The sequence below is a fragment of the Macrobrachium nipponense genome, chromosome 21, assembly GCF_015104395.2.
Source record: "Macrobrachium nipponense isolate FS-2020 chromosome 21, ASM1510439v2, whole genome shotgun sequence".
NCBI lineage: Eukaryota > Metazoa > Arthropoda > Malacostraca > Decapoda > Palaemonidae > Macrobrachium > Macrobrachium nipponense.
Genome location: NC_087212.1, coordinates 40,629,785 through 40,648,034, shown reverse-complemented (window position 1 = coordinate 40,648,034; position 18,250 = coordinate 40,629,785).

Sequence of the window (18,250 nt, the reverse complement as noted above, 5' to 3'; positions counted from 1 at the left end):
GGTATGTTAACACATGACAGAAAACGTGGCGTATTTAGAATCCAAATACAGTAACTGCATCTTAGATTTATTCCATGAAATTAATTAAGTTGTATTTATATATTAGTTTTGATGATTTGCCTTAGCACGTAATATTCACGTAAAACTGAGTTAAATAGTAATTAAAGTGATGAGAGAGAACGGCGTAAATGAACGTCGAAATTTCGAGACAACGTAGTAGTATTCAAAAGTTTTCTATATATATTATAGAGACAAAGTGATATTCACAAGTTTTCGATGTATTTTAAGTAGACAACAACTTGATATTCACACGTTTTCGATATATTTTAAGTACCATAGGTTAGAAACAGTGTTATGCACAGTATTTACTAGTTTTTCATACATTGCCTAACGTTAATAATTGAAGAGTATATTTGTGCCTTTTATGTGTAAGGAATAATATACCTTACAAATATCCCTTTATATTTCTGCATACTTTTGATTAAAAGTAAACTTTCGTGTGTCGTCATTTGAGACTATATAGAGCAATCGATTTTCTCTCTCTCTCATTACATTAAAGATGAAGGTATTAAGGTTTGTGATTGTGATAGTTATTTTATCACTTAATTTGATATTTGTTAGTCTTGTCAATCTTAATCCATTGCTTTCTCTGGATTTAAACACTGGAAGAATAATGACGTAATTGGAGCGGAACGGTGGTTGGGTTTTAAACTGCTAGTACCGACGCATTTCTAAAAATTATTGATTTGTTTGTATGGTGTTTTTACGTTGCTGGAACCAGTGGTCATTCAGCAACGGGACCAACGGCTTTACGTGACTTCCGAAAAACGTCGAGAGTGAACTAATATCACCAGAAATAAAAATGGTTGGGAAAACTTCTGGGAATTGAAAGTTAAAAACACTGAACGCTTATTCATAATTGCATTAAACAGTCATGACGATATTCTGTTACTGAAATTTGCCGGCGTTTTTAATTGGAATGCTTTTTAATGCATATTCATAAGGTGTTGCATGTCTTACATAAGCATAGGGGAAGGGATAGAGGTTTTCATTTATTTGACGTTCGTTGAAATAATATTTTTATTCAATTTAGTAATTTTGTGCATATTTACTGCTATAATCAAATAAGCTGCATAGAAATCTAACATTTGTTTTACTGCGTCTTCCTTAACCACTTGAGTTTATATAATTATATGATTTATATCCATAACAATGATGTTAAGAAAAAATTTCTTGGTACCATCTGACATTTATTTTGCAGTGTGTAGTTTCGAAAACAACCTGATGGCACCATATGCCATTTATATATAGTTTATATTCACAACAATACAGGTTCGAAAACAATCTATGATCTGGTGGAACATATGACAGAACATTGTTTTTTTCTCATGGTATCTTATGAGATGTACATATTTCAGTGTTAATTGTTTTGGTCTGCACTGATAGAAGTATTGATTTTTATTTGTTCTGCATTGCTAGAAGTGTTTAGTGTTTTGATTGTTCTGCATTGATAGAAAATTGTAACTTGGAAGCAATGTGAAGATTTTGTAGCTCGATGCACGACTTCGATCTTCTCTTGAACTCTAAGTAATTTGAATTGCATTACAGTTAAGTGCCTAGTATGATCGAAAGGAATTCTGGACAAGAAGAGCAATTCAGAGAACATGAGAAGGCAGGAATGGTAATAAAAAGAGCATTGCCGAGAAGAAACCTGAGAAGGCAAGAATGGGACTAGAAAGAAGAGTATTGCTGAGTAGGCAGGAATGTGACTAGAAAAGAAATTCCGAGATAACTGAGAAGGCAGGAATGAGACTAGAAGAGCATTGCTGACAAGAAACCTGAGAAGGCAGGAATGGGCTAGAAGAGCATTACTGAGAAGGCAGGAATGGAACTAGAAAGAAGAGCGTTGCAAAGTTTTTTTTTTTTTTTTTTTTTTTTTTGTTTTTTTTTTTTTTTTTTTTTTTTTGGGGGGGGGGGGGGGGGGCGGGGGTTTTGTTGAGGTGACCCAAGAACCTGAAAGAAGAAGGATAATGGGCTAGAAGAGCATTACAGAGAAGGCAGGGAATGGAACTAGAAAGAAGAGCGCGTTGCAAAGTTTTTTTTTTTTTTTTTTTTTTTTTTTTTTTTTGGGGGGGGGGGGGCGGGGGGGGCGTTTGTTTGAGGGAACCCAGGACTGAAATCGATTGGACTACAGGTTGATAATGAACGGCCAGTATGTTCTGTAATAAAAAAAAAAAAATTTGAATTTATTTAATTTCCTGTTACAGGTTAGAGAATCGGGATTATTAAGCTTGTTAGTCAAAGTTGCTAGCTCTTTTCATGTATTTGTACTTTTACGTATTTCACTTTAGTTCAATAATTATAACAAGCGACCAACCGAATATCAGCGCTTCAATGGCGTGGTCGGTATGGTGTTGGTGTACCACCTTGGTGGCCACGAGTTCGATTCTCGGGCATTCATTCCATTGAGGTGTGAGACGTTATTACTGGCGATACTAGTTCATTCTCGACGTGGTTCATTGGTCCCGTTGCTAAATAGTTCCATGCAACGTAAAAACACCATACAACCGGAAACCACCATGGCCGGTTGATACCACACCCTGCTTGCAGGGTCTTGGACTCTGGATTGCTTTAGCTTCCTCCCACTTGCTTCTCTCTAATACACTCTCGTCCCGACATTAAGAGATGTGCCTTGCCTGCATTAGCTTCCTCCCACTTGCTTCTATACACACACAGCTGTCCCGACTGTAACTGACGTATGCCTAACCTGCTTGCAGGGTCTCGACTGCTTTAGCTTCCTCCCCCCACACAGCCGGGACGACTGTAACTGAGGTGTGCCAAGAAAAAGAAAAAAAATTAACTCCAGGCACAAATGGAAAAATTAGAAAATATTAAACAACATAAGCTAAACAGCATAAACAAATTTAGAAAATATTAAACAGCATAAACATCTTTAAACTTCACGGATAGGCACGCAAGAGGACGTACTTAGATATTTGGAATGGCATTTTAAGGAGCAGAACAGTCTCTCTCCATTGTAAGAACTACAGAGGAGTTGAGTAAGATTGTTAGGATAAAACGACACGAGATACTTTTTCGGCCAGTTGTCATCAACGATAGCAATGGAAGTAACTCCAAGATGTTAATTACAGGGGGAAAAAATTGGACGATGGAGTGATAATCTATAAAAGTAAAGAAAGCTATTTAAGCAAAATTAAAAAGGTGGTCTACGAGAACTTAGAGCAGCATATTGAAATATTGAAAGTGGTTTTTGTTGAAGGAGGAGAATGGATCCTGTAATCGGCGAGGGCAGTCAGGGAAGAGTACGTAAGAGGTCAATATGAGTCAACAAAATGAAATTTATGGAAAGAACACAGGATGACAGATTGCAAGAAAATGCAAGGTAGGTGATCAGCAGGACGGGTCATAGAAAGACGGTCTGTTGATTTGTGCAATTATACTTAGAGAAGGGCATATCAAAATGCCATGGAATGTAGCTTCTTAATGTTTAGAAAGAGGACAGAGATAAGTTGGCTGAAGTTATATACTTATAGTATATATATGAGAACAATGATAGCAGTAACACTACCATGTGGCAAAACAAATGTCTACAATTAGAGTTTGTTCACATTATGGATTAACACTTATCCCATTGCTTATGAATGCAATGAGTAAAGGGATTAGGAGTGAAAATATAGAAAATTATTACATGCGGATCTAGTAATTATGGCAGCTACTGAAGAATCACAAAAAAGAGCAATAGTGTGGTAAGATCTTTTGAAAGGATCGGCACAAGACAATTGAGGGAGGTTATAAGGGTATGTGACAAAAAGAAATAAAATTAATAAAGAGAAACGTAAGTTTGAGATAATAGAAATGTGGACGCCGAGGTAGATTTTGGGTATCTCGCTGGAAAAAAAAAAAAAAATCAAGTACAGAGGTGGCAGAGATTATACTGACAAGTTAAGCGGTCGAGGGTGAGATAAAATTGTTTAGGTAAGTACGTATTAAGTATTCGTGAAGAGTCTTGGGCGGTACCTGTAAGGGGGAGGAGCTTAAGAGGGTTGGGACCAAAGACAATACACGAAAGATGGGAAGCTCAAGCCACAGCCGCATCGGCCGCATACAATTTAGTTCCTGGCATGAAATGAAGATGGCGGTAGCATTTCACCTGCCTACATCGTCTGTTTGTTTACTTTTTCACAAAGCGGGCATTCAATTTCAATCATGAGTGGGCGTAGCCATCATCACCCGTGTGTGGTTTGCAATAGGACGAAAATGATTTTCCCCATCTGATTTTTCATGCTTTTCCTCAGAATAAAGAAAGGTAATAAAATCATTACATCTGTTACAAAGTACATGCTGACTTTGAGAGAAAATGAAGAAATAAAATAGACCAAAGCAAAATTGAATGTCGGTGCAGTGTTATTCCGAAATAAATAATGGAAAATATTTATAATACGGTGGACGCCTCTAAGCGGAAAGAAAATATATTTACATGTGATTTTCGACTAGAAAAAAATATTTGCCATTTGAAACCCAACAACCAACCTAACCTTCCTGGTAATGTACTCAGTAGCCTAATCATGTCAACAGTAAACCTAACCATATCAGCGGTACCATAACCATGCCAACAGTTACCTAACCATGTCAACAGTAATTTGCAATGGAAATGAAGCTATCTTGCAAAACATATCAAAATCAACTAGAAAAACTATATTTTCTTGTCATTCTTGTCAATTGTATTTCAAATAAATACCTTAAAGTTATATTTGCATATCTTGAAAATCTCTAGAAATATGAAATAAAACATACCAATTCCTATCACTGTCATACAATTCGTGAATATTGGGTCTCCATGCCTTTTCCAGATAGGCTTCTCACAGCAACTTTGATATACTGTATATATACTGTAGTTATGTTATATTCTCAGCAGCTTACCATTGGGTTGTAGTTATAAATGTTTACCTTAATTTTTCATTAATAAGCAACTATTTAGCGAACCAAAGTTGTTCCATCAGGAAGGATGTATCTTGTGGGAGGCATTCATATGGGAGAGCATAAGTAGGTTAGTTAAGTTAGAGTGACTTACTTTAATTTCAAGTTCACTAACCTTTTAATCTATGATTGAATTTTCCTATATGTATGGATAAAAGCATTCAAATAAAAGAAAAATTACATGCAAACCAGCATATCTGCTCCCACAAGATCCATTCTTACCGTTTCATCTAAGTTTCTGCATTATATGCTCATAATTGTTCAATTTTTTTAATGAATGAAATCTTGTAATTGGTACACACCCACACATAGTATTCCAAAAGTAAATTTACCATTTGGCAGCAAATGTTACGCAGTAATACAGTAGTAATAAATTGGCTAAACAAGTTGTGAAAACCTATGATATTTGCTTGTTACTGTACATGATGCAAAAAAGAAACACATGGTTCAAGTCAATTAGAATAATTGTTTCAAATTTTTTTAGGAATGTGCATGCTTCTTGCAGAAATGGCATTTTACTAGAAAATACCAGGCAGAAGTGTGTTTACATTACCTTCATAAAAGGGTGCCAATTGAATATGCATTTTTGAGAACCCCTCCCAAGTTGGCGGGCTATGAGATTTTAAATAAATTGTTATAAATAGGTTTTGTTTCCTATTTGATTTGGTGATTTCAATTTTTCTTTTGTTTGCTTTTTATGGAAATTAATAGTTAAACCTAGATTTTTTGCTTATACAGTATTCTGTAAAATACAGCATTGCATTTGTTATAAAAGGGTACCTTACTTTTACTACTTTTTGTTTGTTGTTGTCTTTTTTATGTTTTTATTAAAACAACATATTGCTTCAACTTTTGCCTGAATTCAGCATGCAAGTTAATAAGTCTGCTTTTTCAATTTTGATTTCACTAATTTATTGGTTTTGATCATCCCATGCTTTGTTTGTATTTAAAATTCTGATTATGCTGCATGTTTTGTTTGATTTGCTGACTTGTATGACTATTGCATGCAAATGAAGCATGTGCCATTTCTTTTACTTTGTTTGTTCTTTGCAAGAACATTTGTGTACCAGTTGCTTAGGTATGTACAAGTATACAATCATAAGCACTGCCCAAAAAACGGAAAATAATTACTGGTATCCTATAATTGGTGAATAATAAGATAATATGATAATAAGTTTGTTTTGTTTCATTCTAACTGCCCTCATCAATTTTAAGATAGAAAATACTTAGGCAATTAAGTGTTACATTTCAACTGAACAGGATTTTTTTTATTTAATGATTTCATAAATGCCTCAATTATAAATTACCGTCAATAAGCTATGGATAGATCCCTATATATCAATGTTAACAAGCAATCGTTAATCGATTTAGTAATTATTCAATAACTGATAAAGAGAAGTTTTATTGGAGCATAAAGAATAAATTTTCAACATTTAAAAAAGAAAGCCGCGCTACTCCAAGATCCGAGTTTTAGTTTGATGGCATAATCAATAGATGGCCGCCAGCATCCGTGAACGGGTTGGGATGACGTTTTTTTTAATGGTAATAAATAGTCAGTTTCCCATCTTTCGTTTATTGTCTTTGGTTGGGACAAAGGATAAGATGGAATGATAAAGTGAAGAAGGATTGGCAGAAGGGTCGGGCGAAGGAAAATATCCCAACCCCACGCCTTTTCTTTAGTACCGTTTGGGCAATCGCCTCGAAGTGGCGTGGTTGGTTTGGTGTTTTGCTTCTCACCCTCGTGTCGCGAGGTTCAGATTCTCGGCCATTCCATTGAATAGTTGAGATTTGTATTTCTGGTGGATAGAAGTTCACACTCGACGTGGTTCGGACGTGGTTCGGAAGTCACGTAAAGCCGTTGGTCCCATTGCTGAATAACCACTGGCTCCATGCAACGTAAAAACACCATACAATACAATATTACCGTTGGCGAAGGCGTCAAGGCAATCGGCCCCTTAACAGCGGTGTGGACGAAGATAATGTTGATTAAGCTACCTAAGCATAAACAACAAGTAAACACGATACCTCAAGCTACTAAATGAAAAGTCGAAAAGCAACGGCTAGAAGATCCTGTCCCCAGTTGCGATGTCTTACCCAGGATAACCCTTGAAGCGTTCGGGCTGGGTTGGCCCACTTTCTGTAGACATTACGGATTACCTTCAGACGGGACAATACATGGAGAGCCTCACTTGATGGGAACTTCTGAAAAGATTCCCATTTTTAGTTACAGCTCCAGACGTAGAAATAAAGAACACATATGAACACAGCATAAACAACTTTTGAGCATCACGAAGTCACCTACATCATCACTCTACTTTTACTGTTAATAAGATATTTTTAGGACTGTGTAGCAATATTATATTAGTTCATATTAAATAATAAACATTTTTAACTCTTAATAAGCAAGTAACATGGAACCTTCAAGTTACAGCAGATCATAAAAGTACGAACTTGTAAACTAGAATTTGACTGTTCACAAGGCAAACAGAGGGGTAACCACGTACGATTGAGAATTGTACAAACCGTCACATTAGATCCATAGCGAACCCTACTTTAATCTGTAAGAATATGAGCTTCTAGCTTCGGCTGTAAACTGGAAATGCCTAATTTTCTATTATTCTACACTTACGACTAGTTGTTATCCATTTGGACGTACCGTACTAAGGCTGATTAGGGCTAAATGGCCCCAACCGAATCCGTCGCGGCGCGTCGCGTGCGCTTAACATGGCTACTGCTGTTTTATGTGCGTTTTCGATCACTGTTTATAGTTCCAAACACTAGTGGCCCCCACACGGCGCATGAGCGTGCGTGGCGTCCAGGGTGCGTTACCCGGGAGGGGACTAGAGCGCCCAAGTAACAAAACATTTTGGTTTTTTATTAGCCGCACGTGGACGTGCGTTCCCTTTCCGCATGAAGGAATAAATTGTGTAGACCCTACAAAAACCAACCTGCATTTGAACCACCTGCCCAACTTTGAGTTTAATAATCAAATGTGATGATTTGTGGTTGTATGAAGATAAAGGATTAAAGTATTTTTTTTTATTATATTCTAATGGATACCATTTGTATGTAAATTATCTTTGTTTCAGAAGTTCCTTATCAAAGTGTTCAGTTCACACACAACATTCTACGTATCTTAATTTTTGTATTAAATGTAAATAACGTGCAACTTTCTTAATTTCGAAATCAGTAATCCTTCCCTCATCAGAGTTTATACTACACTACCAAGTTTCTTACGTTAATACTTATCTTCTGTAATTTTGTATCAATTTTTGATTTATTCCGAGATATAATGCCCTTGGTTGAAACTAAGTCAAAGGTTTTCCAGGGGGCGGCCATCCGACCAATATTAAAAAAAAAAAACTTGTCTGGTACGCCTAGTCGTAACCGTTATTGAAAGTTTTTGCTCATTCTCCCATCTTTCCTCACTCTAAAGTTATGTCATAAGTCCCAGATTTTTCCTACTTTGTTCAACGCCTTCCTAATTTGGTTGACAGCCACCGGAGTCGAAGGAAAATCCTCGCGCTCCTCCCTTCATAACGGCAACTACTGCTGGAAGGTTTGATTGTCCGTCTTATAACCCGTCACTCGTGTGTCTGGTTGGGCCACACTTGGCAGAAGACGGAGACGCTTGTAGACGGATAGCCGTGTTGCCGCCACGCGAGCGACGCAGCCGCGCCGGATTTCGGTTGGGGCCTTAGCCAAGTTTAACACCTAAACCGCTGATAATGGCTCCAATCATTTCTTCTTTCGTCCTGGAGTCGATATGAAGGAAAAAGAATTCGGCAAATCGAGTACAGTTTTATAACGTTATACATTTGGGTTATATATATATTTATACACACACACACACACACACAATATATATATCATGTAACGTGTTTACATAATCTAAAAATATGGAATGTTTAGTCCATATTATAAAAGACAAGAATAAAGAACTAAAGAGGTCAACCAGATTGCTTTGCAGGAATGGTGATCAGACTAGAGACCTCTAAAAGATGACGTATCGCAATAACGTATGTACGGCCCCTAAGATAACATGCCGTCACCTGTAATTCATTCCAATTGTTTATAAACAGTTAGTCCAAGCTCCCTGCTTGAGACAGTGACCGCCTACGTGATCTGTGAGCGTGTCTCAATTTTGATTGTTGTTCGTATGAAACTATGTCATCTGATAGTATTGTTCATATGTTTCCGAACTACCTGTCTTTGGTTCCTTCATAACTTGGTAACAGAGATGGTAGACAGGCAGCACAAGAGTTTAGCTATCGTCATTATAAAGACATGTACCTCTTTAACCTAAGCTTTTATCATGTAGAGGAAATATGATTAATGCCTCAATCATTGGCAAAGAAGCGAATCAGCCATACGTTATTAAAGAAGCCATTTGGTACCAAAAAATTTTCCACAAAAAATTAAATCCCCTTGAAATTTTCCCCCCCTTTTCACCATGTAAAACTTCCATAAAATAAATATAATTTTTTTAATTTTTTTATACTTAGTGTTTTCTACAAGAACCAGCACCGAACCCATGGAGTTTAACACATCTTCCGAAATTCGTAAAGATAATACCGACTTCGTAAGTGATCTACAAAACCCCAGAACACTACCATTGAAAGATGGAAGTGCAAATACCCAACCGACTTAGCGTAATAGATTATCGCTAGTCTAACATTACCTTCATAGGGCGCCTTATCATACAAGGCTACAATCCCTATTGGGGTGGCCAGCGTACCAAGAAGAACTCTACAACGTCCTACTAAGAAAAAAACCAGAAATAATGAAATCCATGTATCGTAAAGAAGTCCAACGACGACGGAAGCAGCAGATTCTTATCAAGCAACCTAGTATCATCGTTAGTGAGCGACTTCAGAAAATCAGAAAGAACAACAAGATTCGTCAAGCAACTTAGTATCATCCGTTTTAGTGAATCAAGCTTCAAGAAACAAAAACCAGACGTGGTCCACTTTTTCCCTACGGCAACGGAAGCTTCGTCTCATCATTAGAATCATTCAAGAAAACATCGTTAGTGAGCGTTTCCGGCCCACTCGCAAGAACAACCGAACGCGATCTGCAGCACATCGGATCTTTCAAGGGCTCGAATCAATCGAAACAACGCCGCACGGGGGAAACTGAAGGCCAACCAGGTCATCCGCTAAAACTAGAGAAAGGAGGACCTCAAGGCCGTGGTGGTCGTTTATCGGAACAACCGTGAACTTCCCACAAAAGGCAAGCTAAGTACAATTTTTTATTCATTTGGTTGGAGTAACCTTTGAGTGGTTTCCTTTGCAGGTTCCGAAATTTCGTTATTCCTTGGTGGCTGAAGTTTACTGAGACATTCTTAATCTTACTTTTTTTACAAATTAGAAATTTATCTACATCATTGAGATTTTCCGGCTACTGGGCGAGTTTTTTATCTTTGAGTGTCTGTTTTCCAGAAGTTCTACTTGAAATTAGTACATAATCATATACTATGTTGAATTTTATCTTTTGGGTGATTATTTTAAACTCCCTTACGTAACTAAATCCATATTAAACAGTGAATATGCGTTTACGGCAGTGGAACGTCTGGTATTTCTAACATATGGCATGGATAAGGGTCGTTGTAAAGCACCGGGTAGTTGATTAGAAAACACACAAAAAAATCAAGTTGGAACCCCACCCGTACAAAATCTATATAAATTAGTAGTAACCACTATTTTCGGGTCATGACAATAAATGCTCCTTTGCAAAGTCCCTCGATCGGCCAGTTTTAGCCTTATTTTTTTGAGTTTTTTTTGATTATTATAAAATAATCGAACCCCTCAATGACTCAACTTTAACTTTAAAATAGTGGCTGGATTGCAAGGCAATAACATGTCTTGTAAAACACTTTCATACAGCTAAACTGCGCTGCCATGGATCCCTCACTATTTCAAATTTTAGCAAAGAATTGAAGTACAAACAGTTTTTAATATTGTATTGCAGTAGTGATTAACCTTCAGTCTTATTAAGTAAATCGCTCAGTTCCGTAATAGTTTTCGTCGATTCATTGTGCTTTATACGTAACTAACCATCAACATAAATGCTAAAAACACACAATACGTTGCCGATGGGTAAATAAAGCGCAAGGATCCTAATTGATTACCAAAAAGAAAATAGAAACAGTAATCCCGTTTCAGAATCAAACAACGCAAACTCGGTGTACTGGTGTCACCGCTAGTCAAGCGGTCCAAGGTCCAGTTTTAAAATCTGCCTAGGTTTTCAAATACAAAAGCAAAATTCCACAACAATACGCGACTCTAGCCAGGAGTGGGGAAAAGCGATGTTTTGGTTCATACATACCGATTTTTTTCTTTTTGAAATTAAAAGGATTTTTTCCGCTATGAAACACCACGTACCGTATAAAAGTAATCATAGGCAGGGTTTTCGTTTTTTTTTTTGGGGGGGGAATACGTAATATATTATAAGTAGTGGTGGATAAAGCCCCGACTGTACGGCCCCGCCGTAAAAAATTAGAATATCTTGTTTTATTTCGTTTAGTAGACGTAATATCCTGTATTTAACGGACTTCACCGTCTGTTGTTCGAATAAATCACTTCTCTAATGAGAAGTCCGGATAAGCGGAGCGCTTGACATGATAGCCTCTATAAGTTATAAAAAACGTTGCATCTGTATGTAGTGTAATTGTAAGGATCCATCTAGGGTGTATACAAAATATTTATCTTACATCCTGCAAAATAAGGCGTGTTTTTATCAAAGGAAAATCCCTGATAAACCTTCAAACATATTAAATCCGTTTGAAAAACAAAAATGAGGACAGTTAATCAAATAATAACTTATATAAAATAAGAAAAAATCAATTTATTGTCTCATAAATCGTAACATTGTTCAAATGGGGATTATATGACCCAAGAGGAGGACAACAGGAATTCTCCCACAACCGCAGTTCGCACTTTGCCACAGCCAAAATCTCGCGAAGGCATTGCCCCACCCTCGAATGTCCTTAGTGGCGTTTGTAAAAAGACCTTTGGCTGGGAAAATGAAATTTTAATCCTTCCCGACACTCTTGTAATTAACGATTTTCCGCGAACAAAAGCCCTAAAAAGGTATACATTAATCGTGGAGTACGGAAGTTATAAAGATCCGCATTTTTTTTTTAGTTGTTGCTAATTTTTTCTCCCCCTCCCACCCAGTCGTAAGATGAATCTCTCTGATAATCTATCTAAAGTCATATCCGTAAACCAGTCATTCAGCAGAGGTTGATTCAGCAGAAATTTTTTTTCTATCTTTTACCTGAATACCAGGAAGTTTCCTCCCACTGGCCGAGTGATCTCTGGAAAAAAAACGGATGTTAATTTAACACAAAAGAACACGGTCTAAGGACAAACGATAAAGCTATTTACGTACCTTCGTCTAGATTTCTCAATGAAATTTCAAAATAGAGATAAAATGACGAAGTTGAAAAATGTTTAGTAATAGGAGTCATTAGGAAAGATCAAATAGCCCATAATAATTTTTCCCTCAAACGTCGTGCCATAAAAGAATCGGAACTTGGCGTATCTGGCAGCATTAAACGGTCGCTTAAACAAGGTAACGACTTCCCGATGTTTCCCCGCAGGTGCGATGTACCGACGGAACATCTTATCTTCTGTTTAGGTTTATAATAACTTTTTTTTTCACCAACTTGGACTTCACTTAAATTGCTTTTTACCAGATAGCCCGTTTATTACCTAAGTGAATTGTACTGCATACACCGTTTTCAGCCACACTCAGGGACATTATTCACTTTTTACGTATTCCTCCGGCGTTACGTTTGCGCCCCCAAGTTACAATATAGTTGTTTGGAGACTTTTTAGGGGATAACCTACATGCCTATATGGATGATCTTGTAATCTTTTTCTAATACCTTAAGAAGTACATTCACATAACCTAGAGCTAGTCTCAGAGTAAAACAATATATAAATGTGAGTTTTTGTTAAAAACCGAACATGTTTGTTATCCTAGGTTTTATGTGTCCTTGGCAAGGGTCTTAAAGTAATCCATGGTAACGGTGTACCGGCTATTCCATAACCTTTTCCGGTACCTATTAAACTGTAAAAGGGGGATACAGCACTTTTTGAGCCTAGTGGGTATTACGAATCGTATGTAAATATGTAACTCTTTCAATCATGAACAGCTCCTTTAACGCAGATCTTAACCGAATAAGAGCGTAGATTTGTTATTATGGTCTAAAAAGGCATCAACACAAGGCGCTTTCGATCTCTTAAAAGCGGAATACTGCCAGGCTCACCTAACTTAAAAAATCCCTGAGTTTTAAAGTAAGGAACTTTTTTTTATTGGCAACAGGACCGCCATCAGTACCAAGGGGGTAGAGGGGTACTACTTCAGTAACTATGGATAAACAGTTCTTCCCTATAGCTTTTTATTTCACGTAAACTAAAGCCCTCTGAAAGTAAATTATGCAAGTAATAGGCAAGGAAGGGTGGCTAGGTATCTTTAACCAGACTAGTACATTTTAAGTTTCATAATCTTATGGGCTATTCCTGCTAAAGGTCCTTGTACTGCAATCCATGAGATCCTTTACCGAGTTTTTCAAAGGCTTTAATCACAGTCCAAAAGGAACTCGGTGACAAATATGATCAATTCAGGTTATTGGTAGCCAAGATTAATATATCTTGACCTGGAAAGCAAATATTCATAGCTGACGCATTTATCCCGCAATCCCGCACCATACGGCAAAGAACCACTTAATTAGACTAAAAAAATATAGAAATATCCGTTGCCTATTGTTTAAACTGTATCCTAAACAATGTAAAATTCCTTAAACCAGAGATCGCTAGCATTGAATATCTGGGTCGGAGCGCATAAACTGTTACAAGACTGAACCAACAGCAAGAAGTCAGCAGCAATAAGCAAAATAATAAACACTTCGAACGAAAACATGGGTCAGCAGCTGCTAAGCAAAAAACAATAAACAACTTCGAACGAAACAGGGTCAGCGGCTTAAGCAAAACAAACAATACACACTTCGAGCATGAAAACCCTAAAGCAAAAGTATACTTAAGGTCTGTGTATCAGAATAATGTAATCAAGAATGTAGTTTATTAGAACTGTTAGGTCCCGTGACCGAGGAAAAACCCGAAGAACACAGTCAGGATGACTAACGACCTGTAGTAATAACATAATCTCTTTCATACCAATCGTGCATAAACTGGTTTGCATTGCCGTCATCCAGGGTTGGCCACTCAATGTATGTTCACCAAAAAGAAACCAAATCACTGTTTTAACTGGCCCTATCAATTTGCTTACAGATATAAAAATCACATGAACTGATTGTAAACACGTTGTCATGGAAAACCAAGGGGAACAATCACACTAAAGACCACCTGTCAGGTTAAGGGCCTATCCTGTGCCAAATAATCAATCCTTGAAAGAATCTACGTAGAATTTATTAACAGAATTACGAGTCTGACAGAGGGAATAAACACACTTTCTTTAGTGTCAATAGTTTCCCTTGAACACGTTAGATAGAATTAATAGCACCGCAAAAAACAAACACCGCAATTGGTGCGTTAGGAATATTTATTGAAGTGCTCAAATCAGTAAACTATGGAAATTCCCACACAATTAATCTCAGACTCGGGTGGTGTAATCATCAATAAAATAACTCCTTAACACGTTTGTGTGTAATTCCTTTCCATTTTAAGAAAACCAATAATATATTTGATCACGGATAATTAAATAGGAAGTGTCAATGTCCTTACGAGTTTACTAACTCGGTGATAGTTGGATCCGCAACTGGATTATAGGCGGTTTCTCGCGGTTTTTTAAATACCATTTATCATTTATATCTTGTATCTTTATAGAAATTTGGGCCGGTGCAAGTAGCCTTATAACGGTAGCGCCAGCTAGAACCACTTTTCCATATTAATTCAATGCCAACCCATTAATTTATCAAGTATATAAAAAAAAAAGAAAAAAAAATATATCATTATAATATAAAATAAATATAAAAGAAAAAAATAAAATAAATATGGAAGTACAAGTGGAGTCAATATAACTACACTCTGTAAAGAAGGTCGGAAGGGTTTACAAATTATAATAAAAAAGGAATCACGATAATATCAATAATCAAACCGTAAACCATTAAATGATCCAATATTATATGCGTCAAAGATTTGCAACCTCTAACTTAAAACCGCTTTAAGTAATGACACATCAGCTAAACAAAGTTCAAACCACCTATCCCAAATCTACTGACATATTGTCTGTCCCGTGGTATTTAATATTCGTTAGTCAGATGCAAAAAAAAAAATTAAATAAAAATAAATAAATAAATAAACTAATAATAAATAACATAAATAAAATAACATAAAATAGAATTTTTTAAAAAGTCATTGGAAGTCCTCGAAGTGAAAATGGTTATCTTATGGAATAATCCTATAATGAATCTTATACATGGGCTAATAATATAATATGAATTTGTATGGAAACCATTTTTTTCACATTAGTTTTGAATAAGGGAATATTTAATTTAACAATAATTGACAAATTATGCATGATTTCCTCCAGCATGAAATAAATATATTGTTCAATTTTGGTAACTGTTTTTTTTTCAGACATTCTTCTCAATGTGGTCGAGTATTAAAAAACGAAAAATTTATCCTAAAGTCGGTATCTCTTAACAGCAGTAACGTAACTCTTAGCTGCTGAAGAGCAATCTCCTGCCGAACGTGACGTCCGTCATCATTGCCGTATCAGCATTTGTTTCCTTTTAAACCTCAATAATCTTGGCTTACACTAGGCTTCATCTCGCGCTTTGCCAAAGCAGATTGAACTGGAGAAAGGGAACTGCATTAGTTCATGAACTTCACATGTGGTTCATAGGTCACATGAAAAAGGCCACCATAACATTTATATCTTATTCCGTTGTGTGTAATGCCAATTAGATTAAGGACTTTGCAATCAGTTTTAAAATTAATGAACAAAATAAGCAAATAGAATTTCTCTAAACAACAAAATGAATTAATTTTTTTTTCTGAACCTCATAGACATTTGAAGAAGTATCAAGATAATGTATCTATGCAAAATATTTACTTGCAACATTAGCCTTTATACAATTCAAGTAAAACATTGATCATGGAAAAATGTCCACATTTTTCTTGAAAACCCAATTTAAGTTTTTTAGAAAGTTAGTTACATAGTGGGTTTTTTTTCTTCGTTGCATCTCTACCTGATTAATAAAGTTTTTAAAAATTTAAACTCAAGAAGATTGCGCGCGAGAATATTGAATATGAAACTTTTGTTAGGGCAACATAGATCATGATTAATCTTCTCTTTGACTCTTATGTTTGCCACTGGCAATCTTACAAATAGCTCCGTTTCAACACTTTTCTTTGTCTAGTAACTTACTGACCAGTAACTAATCGAAGTTTTCTTTGGATTCGTATTGAATTCTGGTTTATTTTTTATAAATTATGGATATTTTTACAGTCCATCATAGACCTGGATAGGTTCCACTCATTGTTAATGCCATGGAAAATAAAAAAAGTTTGTACAGGCGGACTCTTTTGAATTCCAAAATATCAGCGAATTCATGTTGGTTCAAGTACTGGTCTAAAATGGGCCTCTCTTCCCTCCCCTGTAGTTTGGAATGTCGTCTGAATTTACTTTGCCCTTGTGACAATTATATTAATTTCACTTGCAGGCTGCTTAAATTGGAACCTGTTACAGTATCCTTGCAGTACTATAGTTTCAAAGATTCGCAACTTCAAAAAAAACAAATCGTTCGTCGCTGGCGGACGACGGCAGTCGACGTAACAACCATCGCCTACCTGTGGAAAGGATGAAGCCCAACATCATGGACTTCTTTCGACCGACACCGTATCTCGTCCGTTTTAATCTCGTTTTGTTAATGCGGAACGCTTCCGGCGGCCCTGGTCGGAATCGACTACAATTAATGGGACATACTTCCGACAATTACCGACCCGCAGGAATATTCAACCTCTACTTTGCTGGCGAAGGGACTCGTGGCTGGGGATGTTTTTTTTATTCATCGCGAAGCGTAAATCGTGTAGCTTAGGACTTCAGAAGAATAAGTATGGAGCGCAATATAAGAATGTTTTGACCCGCCCAGGCAAATTTGCCAATTTCCCCTTGTTTTTAAAACCTAAACCATTGAAAAAGGTGCCGGTTTCATTTGGGCTAAAGGTGGTTTTGTCTGGAACTGTGTAATTGGACGAAAAGTTGTTTCGAAAAGCTAGTTTAAAAAAAAGTGAAGTAGTATAACCCTCCTGGTCATGTATCCTATATAATATAAAGTATCATGGTATCCTATATATACTTGGATCATAAAATAACAGAGTCGAAATATATCTTTTGCGTGTACCGGCAAGTAGGAATCTCTTATATAAATGATCATAAATAACAGAAGATCTAAATATATCTTTGCGTTGTACGCACTAGGAATCTATTTAAAGTGCCACTTTTATTCAATCATAATTATTTGAAATCCAACATATACATATGTATAAACAAATCAGTTAGCCTATAATCCAATCTGTTTACCTTTTTTTCCATTTTTTCTTCACCAATATCGTGCAAGTTTTTATTTATGAGTTTAGTCTAATGCAATTAATTGAATCATATAATATAACATTTTAGCATAAAAAATCAAACGAATCAACTCCAGCATAAAACATTAAACCTAATTTTAATTTTAATTCAATTCATATGGATAACTTTTTTATCAGTTAAAAAATATGATTTTTATCATGTTAATCTTCAGTTCTAATGCAATTATCAGGAGTACATTTAGTATTTTTCCTGTTCTCATATGTATCTTAATGAGATGAAGGTGAAAAACTTTGTATCATTCTCATAATCCCGTGATCACTATTATTTACCAATATCTCATTGTTTTATAATTTTATTTTTACTTGAATCAATTCATGTACAACAAATGAAATTTTTGTTTATTTACTAATATATATATATATTCACATAGTTTGTCCTGTATCTACACTCCTATCAAGTTCCTAATGCAAGTTTAAGTTTGAGTAATTTATTCAGTAGTTGGTTTTTATTTGGGTAGCTGACCGGAGCTAATGGTAATGGTTTTACGATAATAAAAATATGGAATGTTTAGTCCCATATAATATAAAAGAATAAACTAAAGGGTCAACCAGATTGCTTGCAGGAATGTGACTCAGACTAGAGAACGCTAAAAGATGACGTATACAATAAGGTATGTAGGCCTAAGAATACA